Source organism: Ceratotherium simum, chromosome 6 (assembly GCF_057802395.1).
Source record: "Ceratotherium simum simum isolate JZ-2026a chromosome 6, ASM5780239v1, whole genome shotgun sequence".
NCBI classification, from domain to species: domain Eukaryota; kingdom Metazoa; phylum Chordata; class Mammalia; order Perissodactyla; family Rhinocerotidae; genus Ceratotherium; species Ceratotherium simum.
This window is the reverse complement of record NC_141905.1, coordinates 5,931,471-5,952,050: the sequence shown is the minus strand read 5'-3', so window position 1 is coordinate 5,952,050 and position 20,580 is coordinate 5,931,471. Positions and strand designations below refer to the sequence as shown.

The 20,580-nt window shown below is 38.7% G+C and overlaps 1 protein-coding gene and 1 pseudogene across 7 annotated transcripts in view; one reads left to right on the top strand and one right to left on the bottom strand.

Moving 5' to 3' along the window:
• Nucleotides 1-20,580, bottom strand: part of BMPR1A (bone morphogenetic protein receptor type 1A) — a 152,043-nt gene that overhangs the window by 49,571 nt on the left and 81,892 nt on the right. For 4 of the 7 annotated variants that reach the window (XM_087431806.1, XM_087431803.1, XM_087431810.1 and 1 more), the window contains one exon: nucleotides 18,869-18,983. The exons of 1 other annotated variant lie outside the window; for it this stretch is intronic. The gene's annotated coding sequence lies outside the window, so the exon portion shown is untranslated. Of the gene's footprint in view, nucleotides 1-1,457; nucleotides 1,476-4,097; nucleotides 4,153-18,868; nucleotides 18,984-20,580 lie in introns of those variants that run through there. 2 more of the 7 variants (XM_087431807.1, XM_087431808.1) reach the window with 2 other exon arrangements.
• Nucleotides 10,342-10,608, top strand: LOC101406991 (ATP synthase F(0) complex subunit f, mitochondrial pseudogene; annotated as a pseudogene).

Here is a 20,580-nt window from a genome sequence, read left to right as displayed (position 1 = left end):
CCCGGGGTTCGGATCCCGGGCGCGCACCGACGTACCGCTTCTCCAGCCATGCTGAGGCCGCGTCCCACATACAGCAACTAGAAGGATGTGCAACTATGACATACAACTATCTACTGGGGCTTTGGGGAAGAAAAAAAGGAGGACTGGCAATAGATGTTAGCTCAGAGCTGGTCTTCCTCAGCAAAAAGAGGAGGATTAGCACGGATGGTAGCTCAGGGCTGATCTCCCTCATAAAAAAAACAAAAAAAAAACAAAAAAACACAAATTTCTCTTTTCCTTAAGCAATACTATATTTAACTGAAGACTTTCTGGGTTAATTGAGTAAATCTCTGTGGCCAAAACTTTAACTCAAAACCACTCTTTAAGGAGACTATATCTAACTTCTAGAACTAGAAAAAAAATCAAAGCAGAACTTCAAAAATAACAAAATACAGAGGCCAGCCCAGTGGCGTAGTGGTTAAATTTGCGGGCTCCACTTCAGCAGCCCGGAGTTCGAGGATTCAGATCCCAGGTGCGGACCTATGCACTGCTTATCAAGGCATTCTGTGGTAGTGTGCCACATATAACGTAGAGAAAGATGGGCACAGATGTTAGCTCATGGCCAATATTCCTCAGCCAAAAAAAAGACAATAACAAAAAACAAACCTATATTTCACTCAGGAAATCAAATCAAAATGTATCTGTACTTATGCCCTCAATATGAAAGAAGACCCTTTCAAAAACAGTCAAAATTTTTGCAAGTGTGTCCTTCTCTAAGAAGATCTGGAAATATGCAGGCGACTTTTTGGTTGGACTATGACTGGGGTGTGACAGGACATATAGTGACCAGAGACCAAAACAGAAAATGCGATGCAATGTGCAGGGACAATCCCTCAAAACAAAGAATTGTCTCGACCAAATGCCAATAGTGCTCTTCTTGCTGGGAAATACTGCTTCTTGACTAGAAGGACCTGACTATCAGATTCCATTAGGATCTGAAGGCTCCTCTGGTTCCAGATGTTCAAGAAGCAATAGTAATAGGCATCTAAAAAGAGAAATTATCTTGATCAAACTAATGTCTGAATGCAATTTTACTTTTTTTGCGTGTGTGAGGAAGATCAGCCCTGAGCTAACATCCGTGCCAATCTTCCTCTTTTTGCTGAGGAAGACCAGCCCTGAGCCAGCATCTATTGCCAATCCTCCTCCCCCCTTTTTTTTTCCCCTTTTTCTCCCCAAAGCCCCAGTAGACAGTTGTACGTCATAGCTGCACATCCTGCTAGTTGCTGTATGTGGGACGCCACCTCAGCATGGCCAGACAAGCGGTGTGTCGGTGTGCGCCCGGGGTCCGAACCCGGGCCGCCAGTACCGGAGCGCGTACACTTAACCACTAAGCCACGGGGCCGGCCCCTGCAATTTTACTTTTACTTTACTTTTCTTTCTTCTCACTTGACCACTTTAAAAAGGAATCATATACTTACTGTGTTAACCATAGTGCTTGCACAATGCAAAAGCAATTTAAAAATCAACCATTTCTCTCTCCTTTTTTCTCCACTTAGAATAGAATTTTTTAAAAATCCAGAGTGCACAGGTTTCCCCGAAGCTCCAGGAGCAGAGGCTCTGTCCTAGGCTAAGCCAGTCACCATGTTGTACCCTCTATGCCACAACGAAAAGTTCAGGGGCGGGCTGGTCTAATACAGTCTCAAGACTTTGGCTGGGCCTGCAGAAACAAAGTCACTCTTTCAGACTGAATATGAATAAGAAAACAGCAGCCCAAGAGGCTGCTGACAGCAGTGCTGGGACCAGGAGGGGAGCCAGAAGGCAGAGCCAGGAGACTAAAAGAAGCCAGATCCTTGGAGCCATCCATGAGCTGCTCAGGCCTGAATTCCTTAGGGACTTTTCAGTTAACAGCCAATCAATTCCCTTTATTTTTTATGTCAGAGAATCAGTTTTTCTGTTACAACCAAAAACATTCTAGCTGATAGGAAGATTAAACGGAAAGGCACACTTGAGTATTTTGGGTTAGAGTAGTATAAAATTAGAAATTCTGAATAAAGTCAAATATCTTAGAAAAGATACTTGATAACATATACACAAGAAAACCATAGACTGGTATAAAAAAGAGTTACTTTTAAGATAGCTATTTGAGCTATCTTAAAATCTCAAAATATTTACTTAGTAATGTGACCAGCAGCTAATACTTTATTACTCCTGGTCTTTCTCCTCTTATCCCCAAATCTGCTAGACCTTCAGTCTTTCTCCTCTCAGCTCATGGCCTTTCTACTCTTCCAGTTTTCCAGGCCTAAAATCTTGGTGTCATTCTTGAGCACTCCTTCCTTCCTTCTCATATTCCATATCCTATCTGTTTGCAAATCCTGTTGGTTCTACCTTCAAAATATATCCAGAACCCACGCACTTCTCACTACCTCTCACTACCTCACATCTTTTGCCTCGATTACTGAAAGAGCCTAAGTGGTCTCCCTGCTTCTACCTTTGTCCACCTACAATATATTCTCAACACAGCAGTCAGAGTAGTGATAAAAAGCATAGTAGACACATCAGTTCTCTGTTCAAAACCCTCAATGGCTCCCCAACTCACTCAGAGTGAAAGCTGAAGTCTACAGTGGCCCACAAGACTTCAACTCCTCCACTCCAGCCACACTGGCCTCCTTGTTCCTTAACATGCAGACATGGCTCTGCTGTAGGGCTTTTGCATTTGCAGGTCCCCCTGTCTATAACATTCCTCCCCAAGATGTCTGTATGATTTGCTACCTTTACCTTTTCCAAAGGCTTACTCAAATATCCCTTTCTTATTCACAGTGTTCTTGCTCACCCTATTTAAATTGTAATCCCATCCTCATCCCTGGCACTCTTATCCTCCTTCCGTGATTTTTTTTTTTCTTTTTTAGCACTTGTCATCCTGTAACTTGATATATAATTTATTATTTATTTTATTGCCTGCCACCTGCTCCAGAACGTATGCTCCATAAAGGCAGTGGTGTTAGTCTATTTTTTCACTCTGTATTTCTAGCACCTACAACAGTGCTTGGCACACAGCTGGTACTAAATAAATATTTACTGAGGGAATGACTGAATATAGCAGAAGGAATTAAAACATTATGCCAATTCCTTTTACTTTCAGATACAAACGAGACTTTCCCAAAAGGGCTGTGCTGTGGATAAACCATTCCATTTCCCTATCTCAACACAACTGAAATGATACAAAAACCACACCACTTCCTTTTGCTAACTATGAGCCCTGAGGCGTGTCAAGATCCAGTGAGGAAAATTTTCCACTGTTTTCACTGCATATACTCAAGTTTGAGATGTAAATTAAAAGATCTTAAGAATGGCTTATATAAGTAAACATCACTTCCCAAGATCTAAAATACTGCTTAAGGCAAACAATGGCTTGGGTTATACTCTGACAGTACCACATAGTTATAGCAAGTTAAATAATTATGGAAATAATCACAGACAAAAAGAAAATACAGTCCTTTCTTTGGTACAAACAATGTGGTCTGACAAAGGGAACTTCAAAGCACTATCTAAACTCAACTGCAATCTTTCACTAAGTAGACACAAGTCAGGGTTCAAAGGTAATATTTATACGTAAATTGTAAGTCACCAAAGGCCCTGAATAACACCAGAGAGTGGTAAAATCAGATCATTGAAAATTCTTCCCTGACAAGCATGAACCATAAACTACAGGAAACTAAATCTTGCACACCTGTAGGTCTAAGAAAGAACACCCTCAAGATTACAAATTCCAGCTTATTACTGTGAAGCACTTGGAAATCCAGGAAAAGTCTTCCCCCTAGTGAAGGAAACATCTACTCTTTATTTTCTTCACTCTGTCAGCACATCTCTTCAGGGTGAAATGTGCTGGGTTAGAGTATTTTCATCAAGTTCTGTGGCATGGGATGGACTGGACACTCACGCGTCCTTTTTTTCCTTTTAGTATCTTTCTTTCAGTTCTGCTATCTAGTTTAAATACTAGACATCTAGATTTAACTAGGTAAGTTAAATATCAACTTATATTTTTATTTTTAAAGAAAGGATTGTAAGTAACATAGTCTTAGAGTCAGGTGACCTAGGATTCAGTTCAAATTCTGCCTTACCTGGCTAGCCAATCTTGGCCAACTCACTTCCCTCTCTGAGCCTGAGTGTCTTCATCTGTAAAATAAATGATACCATGAAGTCTTCCACCTCTCACATCCTAAGATTCTATGAACTACACTCACTGAATACAGTGCTTCAAAGACTTCACCTAACAATTACCTAGATGCTGAGTAAAGCAGGGCAAATACCACTGAAGTACCACCTTCTCCCTCTGAGGTAACCACTATGCTGAATATGGTATTTAACCCTCATGTCCTTATATGCTTTTACTACATGTGGTATATATCCCAAACAGTACACAGCATTGCTTTGCATACTGTTAATTTTCTATAGATATATAAAAATTGTATTGTTCTATATGCATATTTTTATAATTTGCTTATTTTCCACTCAACATTGTGATTTCCATGATGGATATATATAGTTCCTTTTAATTCATTTTCTTTGTTATATAGTGCTCCATCCTATGAATATCTTATAGCTGTATTTATCCATTCTCCTGTTGATGGACATTTTAGGTTGTTTCCATATTTTGGTATTATAAGCAACTGCTGCAATAAAACTTGAATGACGCTTTTGTTGTTTTTGCTGTCTGGGCAAATAAATCTGTAGTATAGATTCCCAGAAGTGGGATTCTGGGTCTAACGGTACTTTTGGTAGATATTTTGGTACTCTCCATTGGGACTGTACCATTTTGCATTTCCAAATGCACAACATCGACAAAAGGACAATTTTTAAACACTCCTGAAGGACAAAGAATAAACTTTAACACATGGAAAGATATACTGCATTCCGTATAGAAAGCCTGAATATCATGTATGTCAACTCTTCCTAAGTTAATTATAAATTTAATGATATTCTTTATCACATTAAAGTTCCCTTCTATTTTTAGTTTGCCAAGAGTTTTCATCATGGGGGGTTGAATTTCATCAAGTGCTTTTTCTCCATCTAGTGACATGATCACAGTGTTTTCCTCCTTCAATGTGTTAATGGATAAATTAATTAGTAATAATCCATAGTAAGAGCTTTCTTAAAGAGTAAACCATTTGTGTTTTTAAAAATGTCCAGAAATTCTTTCATATTCCTCTTTTCAAGAGGTGGAACCTAATTACTTTGAGTGTGGGCTAGACTGAGTGACTCCCTTCTAATAAACAGAATAAAGTGAAAGTGACAGAGTATGACTTCTGAGGCTAGGTCTTAAAAGGCAATACCGCTTTCTCCTGGCTCTCTTGGATCATGCACTCTGGGGAAAGCCAGCTGCCATGGTGTTGAAGACATTCAAGGAGTTGTGGAGAGGCCCACGAGGTGAGGACCTAAGGCCTCCTGCCAACAGCCATGAGAGTGTGCCATCTTGGAGGTGGATCCTCCTGCCACCAAGCTTTCAGAGAAATGCAGCCCCTGCTGACATCTTAACTATAATCTCATGAGATATCCTGAGCCAAAACCACTCAGTAAACTACTCTTGAATTTCTGTAAATTAATTTAAGTTTTTGTTGTTTTAAGTCCCTAAGTTTTGGAATAAACTATTATGCAGCAATAATTAACACAGTATCGTGGGATTCCCAGGATACACTCAATTTTGTCATTATTGAATAATAAATAATTTGGTCTCTGTCCCTGGTTCCCAGGAGAGAACCTCTAAATTCTTGGAATTTCCTGGGTAACAGGACTGTCTTTGTTCTTCATGAGCCTCGTGGATCATACCTGAGATTATGCTAATGGATAACTCAGGATAGAGTATGGTCACCAGAAAGACCAACCATGTGCTTAAAGGGCTGGGGCTTAGAACCAGCCAGACCTTCTAGGAGGGGATAGGGCTGAAGACTGAGTTCAATTACACGGCCAATTATTCAATCATGCCTACACAATGAAACTCCAATAAAAACTCTGTACACCATGACTCAGATAAGCTGCCTGGCTGATGAACATATCAATGTGCTGGGCAGGATGACACGCCCTGATTGATTCTAGGGGGAGAGGGCATGGAAGCTCCATATGGAACCCTCCCAGACCTCACCCTACGTGTCTCTCATTTGGCTGTTCTCAAGCTTATCCTTTATAATAAAACTATCATAGTAAGTATACCACTTTCTTGAGTTCTATGAATCATTTTAGTGAACTCCCAAATCTGAGGGGGATTGCAGTCAGTTTGCAGAAGTTACTCAGAAGTACTCAGAAGTGGCCTAGGGACCCCTAAACACGTGATTGGTGTCTCAAGCGAGGGCAGTCTTGTTGGGGACTGTGCCCTTAAACCTGTGGAGTCTGACACTAACTCTGGGTAGGTTGTGTCAGAATTGTACTACAGTATTGTAGACATGATTTTGTTTAAATACACTACTGTTGTTTTGCTAATATTTTGTTAGAGTTTGCATCTATGTTCATAAGTAAGACTGGCCCACAATTTTTTCTCATATCATCTATTTCTGGTTTTGGTATCAAGGTGATACCAGCTACATAGAATAAGCTGAGGCACTTTCCTTATTTTGCTATTCTCTGGAACAGTCTGTGTAAATTTAGACATATCTACCACTTGAACAGGTTGATAGAACTCACCTTTAAAACCATCTGGGCCGTACACCTGAAATTTTTACAATGTTATAAACCAATGTTACTGCAATAAACAAAAAATTAAAAAAAATAAATAAATAAAACCATCTGGGCCAAAGGCTTATCTGTGAATGTATGGGAAGGGGCAGATCTTTCACTACAAATTAAACTTCTCTAATAATTACAGAAATATCCAGGTTTTCTACTGAGTCAGAGTCAATTTTATCAGGTTATATTTTTCAGAAACTGTTTTATTTAAACTGTAAAATTTTATCAGCATAAAGTTATTCAAGGTATTCTTTTATTTTAAAAAAAATCTGTTCGGGGCTGGTCCAGTGGTGTAGTGGTTAAGTTTGTGTGTTCCACTTTGGCGGCCCAGGGTTCGCAGGTTCGGATCCTGGGCGCAGACCTATACACCCTCATCAAGCCATGCTGTGGCAGTATCCCATACACAAAACAGAGGAAGATGCGCACAGATGTTAGTAATCTTCCTTACCAAAAAAATAAAAATAAAAATAAATTTTTAAAGTCTCTTCTATATCTGAAGTTACATCCCCCTTTACAACCCCAATGCTATTTGTGCTTTCTGGGTTTTTCTTGATCAACTGTTCATATGGTTTGTTTATTTTATCAGCCTTTTCAAGAAATCAACTTTCAGCTTTGTTAATCCTCTCCACTGTATCTTAAAAAATATTTTTTTTCATTAATTTCAAACCCCAATTCTATCACTTACTACTAGAATCTTGGATAAGTTTCTCTCTGCGCCTCAGTTTTATCATCTGTAAAGTGGCAATAATCACAGTACCTACCTCTCAGGGTTGTAAAGATAAACGAGATAACCTGTGTAAAGCACAGGGAACAGTACTTGGTATACAGTGAGCGCTCTACAAGTGTTAGCTTTTATCTTTATCATCTAGTTTACTTTACTTGAATTTATTCTGTTGTTCTTTTCCTAATTTAAATTAGGATGCTTAGCTTATTTTTTAAATTTTTTAATATGAGTACATAAGGCTTCAATGTGTCACACAAGTTTTAATATGTCCTAATTTTCTTTATTGTTTAGTTCTAGCTGTTTTCCGATTTGCATTATCATTTTATTTTTGACCTGTAGGATTTACAGAAGTATGTTTTTAAATTTCTAAACATGGGTTTGTATATACTGTTTGTTGTTCTTTTTTTGTTTTTTAATTTTTGTGGGGTTTTTTTGGTGAGGAAGATTAGTCCTGAGCTAACATCTGTGCCCATCTTCCTCTATTTTGTATGTGGGTCACCACCACAGCATGGCTGACGAGTGGTGTAGGTCCACGCCTGGGATCCGAACCTGTGAACCCAGGCCGCCGAAGCAGAATGCACCAAACTTAACCAGCATGCCACAGGGCCGGCCCCTGTTATTCATTTTTAATTTAAGTGCATTTGTTGACAGAAAATATGGTTGATATGATTATTTGGAATGTATTAGAATTTGCTGTACAGCCTACCAAATGGTCACTTTTAATAAAATCCTAACTTCTAAAACCAAATCTAACTTCCAAAACCAAATGACCATGTCATGCTCTCTGCTTAAAAATCTATAAATATTCTCATTGCATAGGATGGAATTAGCAAGACATAAAAGAATTGTTATGATCTGGCCTCTGCTGGGCTTTCTTTTTTTTTTTTTTAAAGATTTTATTTATTTTATTTTTTCCCCCCAAAGCCCCAGTAGATAGTTGTATGTCATAGCTGCACATCCTTCTAGCTGCTGTATGTGGGACTCGGCCTCAGGATGGACGGAGAAGTGGTGCCTCGGTGCGCGCCCGGAATCCGAACCCGGGCCACCAGCATCAGAGCGCGCGCACTTCACCACCAAGCCATGGGGCCGGCCCTCTGCTGGGCTTTCTAACACCATCATCCCACTCCTCCACACCCTTACAATGCTCCAACTCCCCTGAGATCACTATAGCTTCTCTATCTGTACCAGCATTCCCTTTTAGACTTCCATTCCTTTGCACATCCTCTGTGCTCTTCCTTCTGTTTTTCATCAGGTTAACTATAATTCATTCTTTAAGACTTGATCTATGAGGAATCTTTGTAAGCAATCCCTGATCCCTACGCATCACGCTGAGTGAGGTGTCCCATCTGTACTTCTAGTGTACCCAGAACATGCACCATAGCTGCTTCACAGCTCCTGACTAACATTCATTCAAAAACTATTTATTAATTACTTGGTACATGCTCCACACTGATTATACGACAGTAAATGAACAGACAGGATGCCTCCTCTTTTAGGGCTTATTTAGTCAGGTTATTTTTTTGACTTATCTTGCAGCACGTGTAAGCTCCATTTTCTACCACATCACTAAGTAAAGCAATAAATGTTCAATAAATGAATGAGGGGCTGGCCAGGTGGCGCAAGCGGTTAAGTGCCGCACGCTCTGCTGCGGCGGCCCGGGGTTCGCCAGTTCCGATCTCGGGCGTGCACCGTCGCACTGCTTGGCAAGCCATGCTGTGGCGGCGTCTCATATAAAGTGGAGGAAGATGGGAACGGATGTTAGCCCAGGGCCAGTCTTCCTCAGCAAAAAAAGAGGAGGATTGGCAGATGTTAGCACAGGGCTGATCTCCTCACAAAAAAAAAAAAAATGAATGAAAGGAATAAAAATATTAATATCTTAAGGAAAATATATTTGGGGAATTAAACCAACTATAAAATCACATAATATACTCTAATAGCTCTTTATAAGTATACATGCATTTCCAGGGGCCGGGCTGGTGGCATAGCGGTTAAATGCGCACGCTCCGCTGCAGCAGCCTGGTGTTGGCAGGTTCGGATCCCGGGCACACACTGACACACCGCTTCTCAAGCCATGCTGTGGCTGCGTCCCATATAAAGTAGAGGAAGAAGGGCACAGATGTCAGCCCAGGGCTAACCTTCCTCACAAAAAATAAAATAAAATAATAAAATAAAATAAAATAAAAATGCATCTCCAACCCTTACAGTCACAGCCAGTTACTACTAACCCAACAATTTCTATCCAAGTACTAGCTCAAGAACTTCGCTCCCATAATCACCAGCCTCTGGTGGTTTCCAGATGTCAAAGAAAAGAAATTCAGATCCAAGTCATGAAATAGGGAACTTTAGTATACTTAAGTATACTCAAAAGCCCTCTTCCCAAAATATTTCTGGCTTATTCTATATTTTGAATGATCTTAGCTCTAAGTTTATTAGCTTCTTCTTATAATGCTATTTTATATACTATGAAATAAGAAATCTGATATGTTCTACATACTTCACATATATTAACTCATTGAATCCTCATATTAACTTTATGAGGAAAGTATTCTCATTATGCATAATTTTATAAGAATGAATCTGAAAATCAAGAAGCAGTGCAGGATTTTTTAATAAAGATATTAGATACCAACATTAACTCAAGAGGGAGTAGGATACATAACTAGATCAATAATCTGACTATAAAGTGGAAGTCAGCGAGATGGAAACGGAAAGGTGGTGAGGAGGGCAATGGAGTGGGAGGGGAGTGAAGAGGAACTTAGGCTTTGGTGTATACTGCCCAAAATTTTATATAAGAACTTATTCATGTCTTGCTTACAATTCATTTAAAGAAAACTCAGCAATCAGAGCAAAAGCTAAGCTTAAAATCAGAACAGGTGGCTTTACTTAAGCAGAACTAATAGAGGAGACTGGGTGACAACACCTAGATGGCATCAGTGGTACCAGTGAAGGAGAAGGAACTCAAAGATGTCAAAATAAAGGAGCTGCCAAACTGGATATTGATGCAAGATTTCGCCCCCAAAGGCATTGCTGGAGCATTTTGAAGAGGTTACTACCACTATGACAACAAGTATGTCAGTATGAAGAAAGAGAGCATCCCTGGTGTTTCTACGATGCTGTCAGCTGACATGCTTTTCAACTTTTGCTTCCCTTACAAGGAACTCAAACATGAACAGCTATGCAAGAACCACTGAAAAGGGCCCAGCGTGAAGGATGCACTCTGTATTCTTTACCATGACCTTCTTTGACCTGCACCTCTCCTTGAGGAGCTCAATCTTCACGGAATCCTTTCATATCCTAAGTGAGAATTAATGCCCAATGAAAAATGATTGGTCGATTTTAAAAATAAAGAAAAGAAGAGAGTGGGTGACTCAGAAGTAAAACTGGGTGGCAGCCAGTTTTGATTAGGACCTAGAGGAGAAGACACTCTCAGCAGCTCAAGCTCCAGTGCAGGCTGCTTTGAGCTCAGACTCAACAGACTCAAAGGTACTAGAGATATCTATGGTATCTCTAGCCATGCAGATTCTTCGGCAAGTTCCAACAGGAGAGTTGCAGCACAGACCTCCAGATTTTTTGAAGCAAGGACACGACTTCCATAACACTGCATAAAAACTGTAGCTCCTGGCGTGATAGTTGGCCCTAGTAGAGAACCCAATCATGGAACATCAAGCATTTGGTGACCAGAGCTACCCATCATGATCTATTAAGTCACGAGGTCAGGTGCAGCAGCAATCCACCATATGATGGAAAAGGTATATTTATAATAGGATCTAGGCAAGTCCAGAGAGCGCTAGTAAACTATAAGAGGTGGCCCAGAACCTCATGTCACCTACCCTTATACAACACTGATGTCTTTACTTCTGCTCACATCAATGCCTTTATGGTAGGTTCCTAATGACCAATGACAAAAAACAAAAACCTGGGGCCTGGTTAACAGGTTCAAGTCAAAAATGGACTGCTACTGCTCTACAGCCCTACTTGGCTGGCTCTGAAAGATAATGATGAGGCAGAAATTCTCTAAGTGGGTACAGTGAAAGGAATAGTGACCACAGAAGAAAAAACATGGACTTCTCAGAAGTGGCGAATGGTAGGGCTGATTAGTTCGAGGGATGGAAGGAGCAAAATAAGAAAGTAAGAGACAAGAAATCTGGAGAAGAGGCATGTTCATGGTTCTACGGGAGTTGGTACAAAGTGTCACTCTTTGTGTCTTATGTTAATGCCCACTACAAAGCACCAACTACAGATGGGATGACTTGTTAGTGGATGTCAGCCACCTTCTGCTCTCGGCTACCCTCAATGCTTGACCAACAGGGCTGTGAATGGAGGAGCCATAATGACAGAGAGGAAGGCTTTGCACAGCCCCAACAGCATGGACTCCTTCTTATGAAAATGATCTGATCACTGCTGCTACAGAATGCCACAATGCTATAGAACCGACACATGCAGGTGCATAACTGACACGTTCTCCACATGTGGGTTTGCCTTCCCGGCCCACAGTATACCCCATTGCCAGCACCACTATCCCAAGGTTTACAGAGTATCTTATGGGGAATATCAATTATGGCCTTAGGATCAGCTGCAGTGGTAGGGATTACAGCTTGTTTCACTAACCCTCCTGTTTTAGAGATTTCTTTTAGTGATTATAACCAGCCACCACTTTGAAGGGTCAGTGACAGAGTGGACGTAGGGCATGCGGTAATCTGAGCAATAAAAGGGGTGGACTATAGCAGACACTTGCGGCGCTCTGCAACACATCCCTTGGCCTACCTTTCCTCATTACACTTATGGTGGACAGTTCTATGCACTGTCCCACAGCCTCTGACATCAAGTGTGAGCCAAAGCACTGCTCTGTTTTACTCCTCAGGGTTTTCTCCAAACCTAAAGAAGACTGCTCAGCAGTATGTAGGCACAATCACACAAATGCTAGAGTTAAAGCTCCAAGAGCAACACTCAATTAACAAAAAGACAGAAGTCAATGGCTAAATATCCCAAGCTCCCTGTCCTTTGGTGGGACGATACTGAGGAACATTCCGAGTCCCCAGGGGGACTGAACTCCAGTGGCCCATAGTGATAACTAGCTCATTAACACACTCATGTAACTTTACTCTGTTCTTTTCCCATTCTCTCATTTCCGCTTCTTTGGATCACCTCCCAAATAAACTACCCAGCCATAAGTCCTTTTCTCAGGCTGTACTTTCAAAGGAACCCAAACTAAGAAGCGGTGCAGTCAGGACTCAAGCTGAAGCAAGCTGGCTCCACTGCCTATGCTGTTGACAAGAGTGTGTTGCCTCCTTAAAACAGCAGAATGTGGTGGAGTACACAATGGGACACTAAACATAAGTTGGAAGCAGTGAACAAGTGTATACACAGCAACATGGAGAGACCTGAACTTCCTAACGTTGAAGAAAACAGAGGGAAAAAGGGGCAGAATATTTGTAGCAAAACTTAATTAAGTCAATTAAGCACATACACACACACCAACAACATTATATGTTTTATAAAGATACATTCATTTAAAGACATAGCAAACAGATTAGTGATTTCCTATGGCAGGAGGAAAGGAAAATGTGAGTGGAGATCAAGAATAAAGGAGATACATCAATTGAGGGGCCTTATAAAGAACAAAGATAGTAATTTTACTGTCATAAACTGAAGGTACGATTAACTCAAATTTCTGAACCACAGTCCAAAACAGAGAGAAAATAAAGGGGAACATACTGTCACTACGTTAAACGGAAAAGTCAGTATTACTTGTCATGAACAGGAGGTTATCAAAATAAATATATAACTATGAAAATTTTAAAAAATTCACCTGTGTACTACCTAAAATCATTCTGAATACTACCAGTAGTACACGCTCCACACTTTGGGAAACACTGTTGTGACTATTCTGATAAGAATGATAGAAGGGATCTTAAAATATATATATAAAATATGTAATATAATACAAATATTAATTAATTTGAGAGCTTATCTAGATTTACGTTAGAGGAAATAACTTAATAGTTCAATAACAAAGCCTTTTCTTAATGTAAATGCTTTCCTTCCTCGATAATATAATGTTTTCCAGTTTTACAACGTATAATTACAAAACAAATAGTGACTACTTTATTTTCAATATACATTGTGGGAATATTTCTAAATATTGCAAAGTCCTAAATCACTCATCAATTAAGAGTTGAAAAGAACTTTAATAAAAGCATCGAAACTAGTTAGTTTTATTCTGTGAGGTAACTTACTACTTCATTATCAAGTATTTCTCTAAGGACATTATCATACTAACGCTTATTTGTTAATGTGGAACCATCAAATTCTGCATAACGAATTTCTTCACAGGTCCCTATTCATGTAACAGGAATTCTATTAAAACAAGATATCATTCTTCAGTAAGAGTATCAGAATTATACTTGTAGAAATACTTTAAACATTCTTAAATTCTACTAAATCACACACAGCATTTAAAACTATAGCAAAAGAGATGAAAATGATCAGAAGTTTTTTTTTTTTTTTAGAAGTTTTTATTTCTTCAAAAACTGCTCTTAGGCAGTACTTTGCTTTTTTATCCCTTTCAATATGCTAAGGCTTGAAAAATAATGTACAAAAATATTTGTTGTATGTAAACAAATGAAGAGACCAACAACACAGTAGAACATCAATTTTAATGTTTCTTTAAACTTAGAAAACTCGGATCTAACTGAATTTGAAGAATTACTTATGTTTGCTATTAACGATGCCCAACATTATCGCTACTATCCAGATAAAAAAATGTGGACTGAACAACAAAAAAACAAACAACCCAACCAAAAAATGGGCAGAGGAAATGAACAGACACTTCTCCAAAGAAGATATACAGATGGCCAATAGGCACATGAAAAGATGTTCAACATCACTAATCATCAGGGAAATGCAAATCAAAACAACACTAAGATACCACCTCACGCCCGTTAGAATGGCTATAATCACCAAGACAAAAAACAACAAGTGTTGGAGAGGATGTGGAGAAACAGGAATCCTCATACACAGCTGGTGGGAATGCAAACTGGTGCAGCCTCTATGGAAAAATGGTATGGAGATTCCTCAAAGACTTAAAAATAGAGATGCCCTATGACCCAGCCATCCCATTACTGGGAATCTATCCAACGAACCTGAAATCAACAATCCAAAGAGGCTTATGCACCCCTATGTTCATTGCAGCATTATTCACCATAGCCAAGAAGTGGAAGCAACCTAAGCGTCCCTCGACTGACGACTGCATTAAGAAAATATGGTATATATATACAATGGAATACTACTCAGCCATAAAAAAAGACAAAATCGTCCCATTTGCAACAACATGGATGGGCCTGGAATGTATTATGTTAAGTGAAATAAGCCAGAAAGAGAAAGACAAACACTGTATGATCTCACTCATATGTGGAATATAAACCAACACATGGACAGAGAAAACTGTACTGTGGTTACCAGGGGCAGTGGGGGTGGGGGGTGGGGGGTGGGCAAAAGGGGTGAAGGGAGTCATATATATGGTGATGAACAAACAAAAATGCACAACCCAAAATTTCACAATGTTAAAAACCATTAAAACATCAATAAAAAAAAAAATTAAAAAAAAAAAATGTGGGCATCGTCATCTCTTTCCAACATCTAGTCACAAATCAGTAACCCTTCTTCCTTCACAATACTTATTCTATTTAGCCTTTCTTTTCTATTTCCACTATTACCACTCTGATTAAATTCTGATTACCCAGGGTCGGCCCGATGGCATAGCAGTTAAGTTCGCACGTTCCTCTTGGGCAGCCTGGGGTTAGCCGGCTCAGATTCTGGGCGCAGACATACTCACCTCTCGTCAAGCCATGCTGAGGTAGTGTTCCATACAGAAGAGCTATAACTCTACAACTATGATACATAACTATGTACTGGGGCTTTGGGGAGAAAAAAGTAAAAAAAAAAAGAGGAAGACAGGCAACAGATGTTAGTGCAGGGCCAATCTCCCTCAAAAAAAAAAAAAAAAAATTCTGATTACCTCATGCCTAACTACTCCTACAACCTTCTGAGCTCCCTGACACCTCACTCCATTTCTCTAATGATGTATGTCTAATCACTACTAGAGTAATTTCCCTAAAATATAATTTTCTTTATGTCACACTTCCTGCCTTCTCCAAGAGTCTACCACACTCTTACAGAAATGTTCATTTTTCTATCAATCAGCTTGTCCAGAAATATCTTTTAATTCTTTCTTTACCTATTCAAATTCTACTCATCTTTCAAAGCCCAGCTCAAATACTGCCTCCCCCGCCATGTTCTATCTTACTTCTCAGGGCTATAGAACCCTGACTAGATTAATAATTTACTCCTTTGGCATTCATCACTTTTACCTGGCAATGTTGCTTATCATTACTCATATTACTTATATACATAACTTACTGATAACGGCTTTAAACAGAGAATGGGGACCACATTCTTGATTTTCTGATTCCTCCTTTGTGACCTGTCTGTTATAGTTTAACAGGGACCAAAAAAAGTAATATCCTGTAGAACAAAAATAAGTGCTCTGGGGCCCCAAATTAAGAAGAAACATATTCTTAGAGTCAAAGGAACATAGATCAGAAAGGATCTCAGGGATGAACCGGCACTTGAGATGGGCTATTAAAAAGGTGATAGGCCTTTTACAAAGCTAGAAAAAGAGGAAAAAGAATGCCAGAAGAAAGGAATACCATGAACAGAGGGGAGAGAAAATACAGGACAATTTAAATCATTGGTTGAAGAGTAACATACACATAGGGGTATAGGAGAAGAAAATTAAACATTTGCCAAATAACCAGTGCTTAAAGATTTTCATAGTTTCAGGTAAGTTGATCTCCAGTTTAATCAAGAGCCTCATTATTTCTTGCTTGAAACAAGAGTACCCTAATCATCTCTCTGCTTTTGGTATCTCCCCCTTCCAAACTATCCTTCATATCACTGCTAGATTAATTTTAACAAAACACAATTATGATCCAAAATACCTCTGTTAAAATTTTTTAGTGACTGCCAACTACTCACAAAATAAAGTTTAAACTCCTTACCATGGCATTCAGAGCTTTTCACAATCAAGTTCTCTTCCTGCCTTGTCCCTCAAACCCTCTCTCATATCCTGAATTCAAATTACACAAAATGATTTCTTCTGTCTTTTGCATAGTCTATACATTTCAAGCTTCCCCTGCTTACACTGGGCTCTGTGCATGAAATTCTCCTGCCTCCCAAATCCCACTCAGCAATCTTCTACTCATCCTTCAAGACTCTACTCAAATATCATTTTCTGTGTGAAGCCTTCCTGACAATTCTCCCCTCTAACCATGTTGCTGGAGTCTTTCTAGGTGATGCCAAAACACTTTTTCAATTTTATATAGCACTTTTCAAATTGTGCTTAAATTAACTGTTTGCATACTCATCTCTAGACAGATTATTCTTTGAGAGCTAAGCAAGGAATCCATTTTACGGAACATTTTGTATTCTCAACACCTACCTAACACAGTGCCTGGCATAGAGTAGGTGTTCAGTAAGTGTTCAGAGGGAGAAAGAAATAAATGGATGCAAGCAAAGGTGTGACTGACTTAATGCTATACTGTTGAGAGACTTTACTATTAGGGGAGCTTGTCCTTACTTTGGCAAGCTAACAAAGAGTCACTGACAGTACATGCAGAATGATCTTTTAGAAAATTTAAGCTGGCAGCAACATGTATAGGGAAACAGAGTGAAGAGAAGCACGAAGTTGGAAGAGTCTTGCAATATTTCAGGTGAAATTTAACACAAGGACCTACACTTGGATTGCGATGGGCAGATTAGAAAAGAGATGATGAAAACATTCATGATACTTTATAGAGGTAAAACTGATAGGACTTGATCTCTGACTGAGGGTAAAAGATGAGGAAAAGATGAGGAATCAGATTCAGCACTGAGACTTTGAGCTCAAGTGACAAAGAGGTCCAGTAACAAACGGGGGAATGTTGGGTGTGAAGCAAGCTGTTGAAAATATGCGTCTAAAGTTTAGAGACAGTGTCACAACTGAGACGTAAGGTTGAGAAAGATCATTTTAGAGGTAATTGTTGAAATCTTGAGATTAGGAAAGACAAAGAAAAAACAAAAATCTCAAAACCTTGGGGAAGGTTGTTATTTAAGAGTAGGAGGAGAAAGAAAAGAAATTATGAAGGAGTAATTAAAGAAGTAGAATTATAAGAGCACAAGGTCACAGAGATCAAGAGAATGTCAAGAAAGGAAAAATGGCAACTACTACAGTGATGAGAGTATGAAACCAAATAAAAGACAATCAGAAAGTCCTGAGTATTTTTCAAAAGCGCAAATACAGCAGTTTAGCAGGGGTAGAAGGAAGATGAGTGAAGGCTATAAGGAAGTAGAAGCAGCGAGCAAAGTCTACTATTTCAAGAGGAAAAAGTATAGATTGCTTCATAAAAGTGTATGTCCTATCTATTGTTTTAAAATGTAGTTCCTGAAGAATTCAAATCTTTTACCTGATAATTTGAGTCTCTAAATAAATTTTAAAATAATGAACTTGATTTCTCTGCACATATTGTCTTAGAATGGATTCTTATCCCCATCCCTGGTACTACTGCACTTCTTACTTCTTTAAATAAATTCTATATCCAAAGATCTATTATTCTAAGATAATAATTTTATCCTAAAATCTAAAATGTGTGGAAGTTTCAGAATAATACAAACATTCATTTTTAATATAATCTTCCATTCTGAACTCTGCTTTGTCACCTTTAGGAGAAAGAAATAAATATATACATTACTTAATGCTTATTTTCTATAATTAGAGTAAAGAAATTGATATTAGTAATAAATAAATACTGTTTACTCCTGAAGAGGTTCAACATTTATGAGGAGAGGAAAATATATTAGAACTATTCATGAACTCATAAGGAAGGTGATTAAAGAAACTAAAATAAAGTTGCAGCAGTGACACAGAAGATAGAAGGGCTATTTTTTTTAACTATAAAACTTTACAATTTTAATTTTTTTTTATTGAGGTCTTAATAGTTTATAACATTGTGAAATTTCAGTTGTACATTATTATTTGTCAGTCACCATATAGATGTGCCCCTTCACCCCTTGTGCCCACCCCCCAACCCCCCTCCCCTCTGGTAACCACTAAACTGTTCTCTTTATCCATGTATTTGTTTATCTTCCACATATGAGTGAAATCATACGGTGTTTGTCTTTCTCTGTCTGGCTTATTTCACTTAACATAACACCCTCCAGGTTCATCCACGTTGTTGCAAATGGGACGATTTTGTCTTTTTTTATGGCTGAGTAGTGTTCCATTGTATATATACAACACATCTTTAGCCAATCATCAGTTGAAGGACACTTGGGTTGAGAAGGACTATTTTCAATTGTTAAGAAATGACAGTTTTCATACTATTCTCATTATTTTCTTAAAAGTTTTTTCCTTACCTCAGAGATGTGGCTAGATAAAACTGTACTTCCAATTTTCTCCAAACAGCTTTGACCTATGCTTCCATCTCATGAATTCCAAGACAGTATTAAACTGATGCATATTTTCATAAATCTGTTTAGAAAAAAAAAGAACTGATTTACAACTGAAAGCACTTTTATTTGTCAAAATAACACACGTAGAAGCAATACTAAAAATTTATCATGTGTAAAACTATATATTTTCAAAGTAAAGTCAATGAAAAGTTCTACAGTACATGAGAAACATCACTTTACCATTTTCCCAACCTCTGCCCAAAGAAGTTTCCCATTTTGAGTATTTTCAACCTTTCAAAGCTAACAGTACTTCTGAGGAAAAAATTACTCACATGTAAAATTTCTGTATTAGTTTAGACTTTTGGGAAAAAAAATCACATCTTGAATTGAAAAAACAGGAATAGCCAGAAGCAGCACTAAAATTTACAAGTCTATAACATTCAGATTCCTACTCAAGCAACAATGTATTTGATCACTCAGCTAGTATTCCTATTTTCACTTTTTATCACAAAGTCTCGGTAAGCAGTTTTAATTTCAGCCAAACTTCTACCTAGAATATTAGGAACTGCGAGGGTCAAGCATTTGTCCATGGGATAGGATTAAACTATGTTACCACTGCCGTTAGTACCCTACTGCTTTAAGAGACAATGTTTGTAAATCTACAAAATGGAAATCATTAAAATTTTTAATTTATTTAAAGATAGGTGTGCTATTTACTCAGAGATCTTAAAAATAATTTCATCGAATGTATCTTTTAACTGAAACCTCAAATAGCAAAATATTGTTTCATATTTAAAAAGGAAAATTTTTAAGCTGTATGAACATTACCTATGTCCACTGCAAGGTCAAAATGCCTTTGTCTTCAAGTACACTTAGAAGTATCATTTACATCACACTGAAGTTTAGTAGTCTTGGCAATAATGACTGAATTCATGTAAAGTGGGGCAACCTGAAACGGTCTAACATATCAGATAGCAGCCTTTCTTAAAGACAAGAGTCTCCACTCAGCAGACAGGCTGCCATAGGACCATGCTAAATGTCACAGACTGACCCTGAAAGCAATTAGCAATGCTTTGTGCGCATTTAGGAGTCTTGAACAGTCTTCTCAATGCACTAGTTACCTATAAGTTAACCAGGTCCCTTACATTTTTCAGGGTATTCATATGACTAAAGAACTCTCAATCACTCAAAGAAATGGGGAAGGCAGGAATGGAGACTGGTATTTAGGTTTTTCCTTTCTTAGACGTTCATAGTCTTATTAAAAATTTTCCCTTATTTCCTAAGTGAAAAAAATAAATGCAATGTGTTTCCATTTTAAAAACTGCATAAAGATTTTCCTCCAAAGCCATTGTTTGTCAACACAGAATGTGTGTGGAAGGTTGTGTGTGGAAGAAGAGAGGGAAAGCAATCACTATATTAAACAAAGCTCACATTAACTCATTCTCATAAAGGTTAAGTCCATCAAAGTGACTATGTTTAAAAATATATGGCCCCGGGCCGGCCCTGTGGCTTAGCGGTTAAGTGCTCGCGCTCCGCTGCTGGCTGGCGGCCCAGGTTCGGATCCTGGGCGCGCACCGACGCACAGCTTCTCTGGCCATGCTGAGGCCGCGTCCCACATACAGCAACTAGAAGGATGTGCAGCTAGGACATACAACTATCTACTGGGGCTTTGGGGG